This window comes from Engraulis encrasicolus, chromosome 14 (genome assembly GCF_034702125.1).
Source record: "Engraulis encrasicolus isolate BLACKSEA-1 chromosome 14, IST_EnEncr_1.0, whole genome shotgun sequence".
NCBI lineage: Eukaryota > Metazoa > Chordata > Actinopteri > Clupeiformes > Engraulidae > Engraulis > Engraulis encrasicolus.
The window spans coordinates 9,075,688-9,086,008 of record NC_085870.1 but is presented as its reverse complement, the minus strand read 5'-3'; the positions used below and the strand labels follow the sequence as shown (position 1 = coordinate 9,086,008).

The 10,321-nt window shown below is 46.1% G+C and overlaps 1 protein-coding gene across 4 annotated transcripts in view; it reads right to left on the bottom strand.

Annotated features, from left to right (window-relative positions):
* Positions 1 to 9,947, bottom strand: part of arhgap9 (Rho GTPase activating protein 9) — an 82,092-nt gene extending 72,145 nt beyond the window's left edge. For 3 of the 4 annotated variants that reach the window (XM_063214888.1, XM_063214890.1, XM_063214891.1), the window contains exons 1-2: positions 9,866 to 9,947; positions 1 to 6 (exon numbers count right to left, since the gene is read on the bottom strand). The exon at positions 1 to 6 is cut by the window's left edge and continues 84 nt beyond it. The gene's annotated coding sequence lies outside the window, so the exon portion shown is untranslated. The remainder of the gene's footprint in view (positions 7 to 9,865) is intronic. The other variant, XM_063214889.1, reaches the window with a different exon arrangement.
* Positions 9,948 to 10,321: the final 374 nt, after the last annotated feature.

Genomic DNA, 10,321 nt, shown 5'->3' with positions numbered 1-10,321 from the left:
GAAACCCTAGCAAAACAAATGAAGCAGCGTTTCTCAGCAAAGACAGGACAACTGTTTAACTGTGTGAGTGCAAGCAGGGAAACACAGACCGGCAGACAAACACACGCACACACACACACACACACACACGAAAACACACACACACACACACACACACACACACACACACACACACACACACACACACACACACACACACACACACACACACATACACACACACACACACACACACACACACACACACACACACACACACACACACACACACACACACACACACACACACCTTGAAATGTCATTCGCCAACTGAATAATACACAGGCGTAGTAGACAAAGACATTGCCATGAACAAATGGAGAGGGGGCACCACACAAGATTTCTATTGTAGCTCTGCATGCACTTCCTTCATTTCTTGGCATCTGCAGTGCTTCATCACTTGACACTTTGCCCTCGCACCCTTGTGTCCTTGCTGCCTTAATCGTATTATATCGGCGACTGTTCAATGAAAAAGAAGGTATTAGAGAGTCTTAAACCGCTGCCAACCCTGATCTGTACATACTACCCCACCTCTAAGCCCTATCTCCGCCCCCAACAAAGCCATATTGCTTTGTATTTAGCATAGCCTTTTATCCCAAACCACTTACAAAAACAACACGTCATCAACAACGCATTGTACTGTACACAAGTGGTGGGGCAATGCAGACTACGCAAGCATGGCATAGTTACTGCAAGGGGCTTTTTTCCTCACCACAACCTCACTTAGCTCCCGTTTCCAAAGGGAGGCTTCCTGAGGACAAGGATGCTTGTCTCGAGCCTCTCCCGCTGTCATGCAAACTTAGTACACTTGGTCTTCACCCATCTATCGACCCATCCACTCATCCATCCATCCATCAATCCATCTACTCACTCATCCATTCATCCATCCATCCACCCATCCATCCATCCATCCATCCGTCCGTCCATCCACCCATCCATCCATCCACTCATCCATCCATCTATCTCTCCATTCATCCATTCATCCATCCATCCATCCATCCATCCATCCATCCATCCATCCATCCATCCATCCATCCATCCATCCATCCATCCACCCATCCATCTATCTCTCCATCCATCCATTCACCCACCCATCCACTCATCCATCCATTCATCCATCCACTCATGCATCCATCCATCCATCCATCCATCCATCCATCCATCCATCCATCCATCCATCCATATCCACCCCTCCATCCATCCACTCATCCATCCATCCATCCACTCATGCATCCACTCATCCATCCATCCATCCATCCACCCACCCACCCATCCATCCATCCATCCATCTCTCCATCCATCATCCACTCATCCATCGTCCTCTCCTCCTCATCCTCCACCTTCACTTCCTATTCCTATTGCACTATTGAAACTGGTGTCCCAAATCCACCGTTCGCATCATTGATCTACCCATTGATCCATGGCCAACAGCGGTAGGCTACTACCGTGCTGTGTCAGTGGACATGACATGACATGGGTGACGACCAGGCCCGGGCTTGAGAGTAGCATGAGAGAGAGCAAGGCAAGAGATAAAACCATGTGACTGACTGAAACAAAATAAAGAAATAACAGAGTGTGACGGCCCGTCAAGAAAGGAGAAACAAAATGCCACGCTCAAATCAGTGCTTCCGTACATTCGAATCAGATCAGAATCACACCAAGAGAGAGAGAGAGAGAGAGAGAGAGAGAGAGAGAGATTACAGAAGATGACAGGGCAGGCCGCTAGGAGATGGATGCTGGGCTGCTGCCCTGAGCTGAAATGATGTCATGGGATGAGAGGAGCTGTGTTGTGTTGTGCTGTGCTGTGCTGTGCTGTGCTGTGCTGTGCTGTGTTGTGTTGTGTTGTGTTGTGTTGTGCTGCGTTGTGCTGCGTTGTGCTGCGTTGTGTTGTGTTGTGCTGTGCTGTGCTGTGCTGTGCTGTGCTGTGCTGTGCGGTGCGGTGCGGTGCGGTGCGGTGTTGCGTTGCGTTGCGCTGCGCGGTGCGGTGTTGTGTTGTGTTGTGTTGTGTTGTGTTGTGTTGTGTTGTGTTGTGTTGTGCTGTGCTGTGTTGTGTTGTGTTGTGTTGTGTTGTGTTGTGTTGTGTTGTGTTGTGTTGTGTTGTGTTGTGTTGTGTTGTGTTGTGCTGCGTTGTGTTGTGCTGCATTGTGTTGTGCTGCATTGTGTTGTGCTGCTTTGTGTTGTGCTGCTTTGTGTTGTGCTGCGTTGTGTTGTGTTGTGTTGTGTTGTGTTGTGTTGTGTTGTGTTGTGTTGTGTTGTGTTGTGTTGTGTTGTGTTGTGTTGTGTTGTGTTGTGTTGTGCTGTGTTAATGTTGTGTTGTGTTGTGTTGTGTTGTGTTGTGTTGTGTTGTGCTGTGCTGTGTTGTGCTCTGTTGTGTTGTGCTGCTGTGCTGCTCTCTATCTCAGTCGAGGAAGCTGAGGGGCTTGCTTCTTGATAACACCAAAATATGGGGCGTTTAAGTTTCCGGGGTCTCTGCAATTCTCTCTCCATGTGTGAGTCAAACCAAAGGTTAAGCAACCCGTCATTAAGGTCCCCGTTAATCATGGTGTAATCAATGACAAATACGGACAACTATTTTTAGAGTCAGAGAGAGAGAGAGAGAGAGAGAGAGAGAGAAAGAGAGAGAGAGATTCCTATCTGTCTATTGCTTGCATTTTGTTTACAGGTAAACATGTAGTGAACCAGCTACACTATTTAGAAACTGTTATGACCTTGTCTCCCCCATACCTTTCAATGGGGCTGCAAAACGCCGGCTGAAGTTTACACTAAAAACAAACACGTGCCTATCTTTCCTGCTCCCGCCCCTTCAGGATTAAAAAGGGGGGAAAGGCTTTGATGGCAGGCATTTCTCTTCTTCCCCTTTCTTCTTCATTCGCTCATTCTGCATGAGTGTTGACTTTTCGAATGCTTTTATGTCGCTGTCCCAGAACACCCATTCCCAAACGTAGAGTTGATTAAAAACTAGCCCACGGTGAAAAAGGAAAAGCAATTTGGCTTGAGGATTTTTTTTTTTTTTTAATTTTGCATATTATTTTTTTCCTTGATTTATACACCTCAAGCCAAACAATACTTTCTCACAAAAGCACAGTAGAATGGGAGAACATGTATCCTGTTAAAAACCACAGATTACATTATACCACAGCATCTCCTGTCTACATTACACCAGAGCATCTCCTGTAGGGGTGGGTATTGGCAACCGTCTCACGATACGATACACATCCCAATACAGGGTTCACGATACATATTGCGATACATGTGCATCCCGATACATGGTCTTCACGACGATATAGTATATCCCGGTATTTAAGGCTTTTTTTTGGTTTTTATTCTCTTTTTTACATTTTTAAGAAAACAAGACATTTGTATAATCAAATGTTACTTTTTTGTTTTTCTGTAGAGCAACAGTTACACTGTAGTGTATGTAAAACATGCCTTCACAAAGCTGTTGGGCTACTGCATATCAAGGAGGAACTGTCAGATGCAGTTCCAGCAACTTGATAAACTAATTGTTTGTTGCACATGAAATATCGATACTGATGCCTCAGTGTGGTACCATATCCCGATACCGACATTTTGAACGATACGTGTATCGTGAAGAGGGCTGTGATACCGTATCCCGATACCGATATTTTGAACACAGACCTAATCTCCTGTAAACAATACTTTCTCACAAAAGCACAGTAGAATGGGAGAACATGTATCCTGTTAAAAACCACAGATTACATTATACCACAGCATCTCCTGTCTACATTTCACCAGAGCATCTGTCTACATTACGCCACAGCACGTACCCTGTGTAATATGGCTGCCTGCTACCGCTCCTTCCTTCCTTCCTTCCTTGCCAACTGTGTTCAGGGCCGTTGACAGCTTTGGAAAGGCCCAGGACAAAGCAATTTGAAAGGGCCTCACAACCAGTAGTGTAGTCTACGTAGAACGCGGTTATACGGAGTATACCCACTTCAAAATGTCAGGGATTTCAGTATACCCACTTAAAATTGATTGATCCATTATTTAGAATGGCACAAATATTTACAGTATACCCACTTCAAAAAATGCTCAAATATACAGTATACCCACCACAAAAAAAGTAGACTACACCACTGCTCCCAACCAAGACACAATATAATGAAGACCCAATTCTGGTCCAAGCTTTTTTCCTGGGCTCTTGACAACAGACACCTTTATGTTTGTAACCCCCCCCCCCCCTTTTTTTGGTCTGCCTGTGTTTGTCATTGTCACATGTGTTTGAGGTAAAATGGCAGACTGAGATCATGCTGTGCCAAAACACAGGTGTGCGCACTGTTTTGATTTCCAGCGAGGTCGGAAGGGGGGAGGCTGGTGAGAATGGTGGGAATGGTGAGTTGGAGCTACGGAGTGAGCTGGGTAGGGGGGTGGGGGTCGTTGAGAGTGGGGATGCTGGACCAGGTGGCAGTTTTTTTTTCTGCCCTTAACACGGGCCACGCAACTGACTCAATTGCTGGTTTGAAAGCGCACGCTGCGTGAGATTTGTTTTGGAGGAGCGTGTCAATTCCCCTACACCCTGGCTCCGACAGGCACGCGAGGCGGCGAGGCAGGCAGGCAGGCAGGCAGCGAGGGAGGGAATGGCGGGCCCGCACTCCCCCTCTGATGTCTCTCCGTGTGCCGCGCTCGAGTCGGCTCTCGCCTCGCGGCCAAAACACACTTTCATCCTCGCCACTTGATGAATTATTGATGAGCAGCAGCGGGGCTTGAGACACTAAAATCCTCTCTCTCTACACACACACACACACACACACACACACACACACACACACACACACTACCGCATACATACAAGCGCTCACACACGCGTGTACACACACACACACACACACACACACAAACACACGTGTGTACACACACACACACACACACACTCACACTCACACACACACACACACACACACACACACACACACACACACACACACGTTTGCCAGAGTGGGAGACAGGACCCCGGTGGGACCTGAACGGAGTTAAGTACACAGACAAGACAGCGAGAGGGCTGCCACAGCTGCTGTGTTGGGAAATGAGGAGGGGGATGCTGTACTGTGCTGTACCCTGCTGTACTGGCACCCCTCTGTAGATAGTTATGGGGAGATATGTAGAGAGAGAGGGAGAGAGAGAGAGAGAGAGAGAGAGAGAGAGAGAGAGAGAGAGAGAGAGAGAGAGTCAATGAGAGTGAGTGAGTGAGTGAGTGAGAGAGAGAGAGAGAGAGAGAGAGAGAGAGAGAGAGAGAGAGAGAGAGAGAGAGAGAGTGAGAGTGAGAGAGAGAGTTTGGAATGCATTACTTCCACCCCTTTCCATCTTATTGAAATAGCCTATGGAATCACTGGGGATATGATTTTTTTGTTTTCTTTTTTTTTTAAATGTCATACCATTTCGACAAAATTGGACAAAATCTCTCAGCTGGGACACAGAAGAGGGATGGAAGGCATGAATAAAATTACGGGGGAGGAAATTCAAAGGAAGACGAAAATATTTGGAAAACGTGCCACAGAGGACATACCATTGGACTTGCTGAGACCACTTGGCGCAAGTTGCAAAATGACAAGTATGGAGAATGGCATCTGACGGGGGAAAAAAACAAAACTAAAAACAAAACATGGTGCTGCTGCACTCACTAGCCAATCGTGAACATCCACGGGCACCAGCAGCTTTGTCATTGGTCCGCCTCTCTCCTGCAGCCGTCATAGTAACACTGTGGTTCTGACGACATCGGTCTGGAGGGCATGGGAAAGAACTCAATTGGACATTGATTGGCCCTTTGCATACACCTAATTGTGTTTGCCTTTGACAGCCCATGGAGTGGTGTGTGCGTGTCCATAAGGAAGACTCAGTTGTGGAGGTGACTTGGCACAGCATGCTACTGCACCAAGTCCACTTTGGCACTTTCTGTGTGGCCCAGGTTCGAATCCAAGCCTGGGCTGTTTGTTTCCCAAACCTTACTCAATCTTTCTCTTCCACTTAGCACTTGTCACTTCTCCTCACCAGTCCACACCAATATATCCTATATTGTAAACTATTATAAACTCTAACAATAAATATAAACTATATTAAACTATTATAAACTATATAAACTATAACATATAAACTATTTAAAAAAAGAATACTTGGATTTTTTTCACCAGACTTCAGACGCACACGTTTTGTACTTCCGTTGTCCTTCTTGCCTACCCAAGGTTTCAGGTGAGATAGATAGGCAGGCAGGGGGTCTGGCTCATTACTGTAAACAACCGTGTTGGAGACACCGATAGAGACATCTGTGTGGGAAGAGAGGCTGGTGGCTGGTGGGGCGTTTTTCCATTACGGGAGTAGCACAGAGCAATGCACACACTGCGTGGTGGCGGTGCACAAGGATAATGCCTACAGGCCACCTATCAGCTGGCTCAGTGTTTCCCAACCAGGGGTACGTGTACCACTAGGGGTACGCAAGCACACCTCAGGGGGTACTTGGAAAGATGTAATAATAACAAATATATGGAGTGTAGTCACATTGGGATAGAGGAACAGGTATAGAGCATGGGTGAGGGGGTACTCATCACATGACAAAATTGCTTAGGGGGTACGCAGGATAAAAAAGGTTGGGAACCACTGAGCTAGCTCATTGACATCTCTCTCACCCTCAGAGAGACAGCCCCACTGATTGATCTGCTAGGGAGGGCATTGGTGGGGTGAGGTGAGGTGGGGTGGGGTGGGCTAGGGTGGTAGGGTCGGATGGGATGGAAATAGGATACTCAATCAACTGACAGGGAAAGCAATTGTGTAAGACAGACAGAGAGAGTGAGAGTAAAATGTTTGACAGAAAAGAAAAAAATATGTACAGAAATGTGTGTGTGTGTGTGTGTGTGTGTGTGTGTGTGTGTGTGTGTGTGTGTGTGTGTGTGTGTGTGTGTGTGTGTGTGTGTGTGTGTGTGTGTGTGTGTGTGTGTGTGTGTGTGTAAATGTGTGTACGGGCATGCATGAGTGTGTGTGTGTGTGTGTGTGTGTGTGTGTGTGTGTGTGTGTGTGTGTGTGTGTGTGTGTGTGTGTGTGTGTGTGTGTGTGTGTGTGTGTGTGTGTTTGTTTGTTTTCTTGTGTGTTGTATGGAGAAAGAGAGAGAGAAAGCGAGAGAGAGAGAGAGAGAGAGAGAGAGAGAGAGAGAGAGAGAGAGAGAGAGAGAGAGAGAGAGAGAGAGAGAGAGAGAGAGAGAGTAAATGGTTTGACATAAAAGAAAAAGATACAGAAAAAGATACAGAACAGTGTGTGTACATGTGTGTAAGTGTGTTTGTTTGGGTGTGTTGCAGATAGAGAGAGAGAGAGGCAGAGGCAGAAGCAGAGGCAGAGACAGAGAGACAGAGAGAGGGAGAGAGGGAGAGAGAGAGGCAGAGGCAGAAGCAGAGGCAGAGACAGAGAGACAGAGAGAGGGAGAGAGGGAGAGAGAGAGAGGCAGAGCGCACACAGCTCAACAGTGTCACGCAAAGTGCGTACTCTGTTTCTCTCCAGAATAAATGGCACAGCCAGCTCCACTGGTGGTGCTTATGGGAAAAGAGGGACTAATGAAAGTAAGACAGAAAAACCTGCAGAGCACAAGGCAGGGGCTACACCAAAAACCTCACAGCCTGCTAAACAAGGGTGCTCTTGCAAACCAGAGGAAGACTGTAGGCTACCTATAAATACAGATAGACAGATAGTTCTTGGTTTAAAATAAAGGTCCCCTCCGATTACTGTAAGCTGTGCGCAAATGTGAGGTGGTCTGCTGAGTGTGTGTGTGCGTGTGTAGACAAATATATACAGAAATGTGTGTGTGTGTGTGTGTGTGTGTGTGTGTGTGTGTGTGTGTGTGTGTGTGTGTGTGTGTGTGTGTGTGTGTGTGTGTGTGTGTGTGTGTGTAAATGTGTGTACGGGCATACGTATTTGTGTGTGTGTGTGTGTGTGTGTGTGTGTGTGTGTGTGTGTGTGTGTGTGTGTGTGTGTGTGTGTGTGTGTGTGTGTGTGTGTGTGTGTGTGTGTGTGCGTGTGTCTGTGTGTGTAATTATATGACAAAATTCCCATAGGGAGAATACCAGAGTTCAACCAAAAAGCAAAGTAGAACGCAGAGCAGAGAGAGCAGAGCGGTCCCTTTATGGAGGAAGACTGTACTAACGGGAAAAAAAAAATTCTGCAAATCAGCATCTGGCTTATCTTTGGTTCTGAGGCTAGGCTACACATAATTGCATTTATTATATATCCACACTCTAATCTGCTCTTCTCTGTATTACATAATCGTTATCATCCTATATTCAGAAATCTACAAAGTGCCATGGCCCAGGCTACTGCAGGCCAGGGGGATGTATAGCTTTATCGTGCCAGGGCCAGGCAGGCACTTTGCATTTCTGCTGTGATATCAGTGACAATGGGAGGAGCACACTTCAGAGATTCTATCCATTTTGGATGTGACCAAGTGAGTGACAGACACTCGCTGGTGTTTTTTCTCTTCTTTTTTTTTTAAACAAAGTCTGTAACACCCACCATAACCACAACACAAGGGTTAGTCAGTGTACCGGATGAGCAAGGCCCAGCCGAAAGATGCAAAGATGGCAAGTCTGACAGGATATCTGAAAAGTACAGCGAGCAAAACTATTCAGCTAAAACAATGTGCGAATGTCAGTTGACCTCACGTAATTATCATCTCTTTGTGCGTGTGTGTGTGTGTGTCTGTGTGTGTGTGTGTGTGTGTGTGTGTGTGTGTGTGTGTGTGTGTGTGTGTGTGTGTGTGTGTGTGTGTGTGTGTGTGTGTGTGTGTGTGTGTGCATGTGTGTGTGTATGTGAAGGATGGAGGAAGGTAGGAAGATTGCTCTGAAGTTATTGCAGTTGTTTTGCATAGCCGGCTGGCCTCCACGCAAGAGAAGAGAAACATTAACTGCTGAGTGCTGACTTGCCTACCGCTACTGTTATCTCAGTTACAGTGGAACAAATTGACCTGCCTGTTGGTGGCAACATGTGGTTTAGGAGGAAGAGGAATATCAGTCAGTCACTGCATTAGCTAAACAGATGAAATCCGCATAAAGGTGAAAATCCCTCTCAACTTCTCACAGGTGGCTCTGTTACGCAACAGGTCATGCTGTATGTGTTCATATTGCAAAGCTCAGAAGAGTAGGTTTGCTCTGGTTTTGCTCACTGGATTACAAAGAAATCCCAAGCCTATATTCTCTCTCTCTCTCTCTCTCTCTCTCTCTCTCTCTCTCTCTCTCTCTCTCTCTCTCTCTCTCTCTCTCAAGTCCTTGCCGTGATACCCTTCATAGCCTGAAGCAGTATGACATGACAGTAGGCTATGTCATGGTCCCATTGATTCTGCTGAGGCATTCGTGCCCCCAGTCTGTCTTGTTGAGAACAACGCGCGTCTTTACGCCCTTGTCCCACTTCCATCTTACTGAAAGTTTCGAGGAGCCTAAATCTGAACTGTCACAAAGACTAAATGTGCATTTGGTGAGCGCTCCGGGAGAATAAACTGTGATGAAATTGTTACATGAACCGAACGCCAAGTTCCTCAGTGCTACAGTTTTTATCAGCCCGTAACCAAACCTGTTGAAATAGCCTGACACTATGCAAACGGAACAGACAGCTTGTAATGGCATGGGACGGTAACTTAATTTCAGAAGGGAAACATCACAACTTTTTTATGCTAGATAAGATAGCCTTTGACAGTTTCATTTCTCTCCAGCGACTTGTAGGCAACAAAATATTTCTTCTGACAGTTTACTGACATTAAATCCTATAGTTTCAATAAAACGTAGAATCATCATGTTTATTTTACATAATCAAATAGTTTTAAAATGTATATTCCTCTCACCCAACTCGATTAAGCGTCCCCTTCTCGCAGAGCACTGTAAACTCCACCACTGTTTCTGTTATTCGTGCGCATCCAGTCCCAGCTCTCACTGGCTGGTGCTGCTCATCACTTGCCTCGACTCTGGTAGGCGACTGTTCTTGCATCACGTGACAAATGACAGGTCGAGCGTGGATTCTGTGAGAAGGAAAGAAATTATCAAGGGATTACACTTTGAATTAAACATCTATGCGTATGGTGTTGTGTGGTATTTATAAGGAGACTACTATACAAAATGAAAACATGACATACGAACTGCAAGTGATAGAAAATGTTGATTATTTCCCTACGTAAACTGATGGCTACGCAAATTCTATAAAGTTTCAACGTCCGTGACGGAATATATTTTGCGTGCCACTCATATGCACGTGGTCTGTCTAACCCAATCGAAATGAAGAACGTTCCTCCAGCGCTTTGATG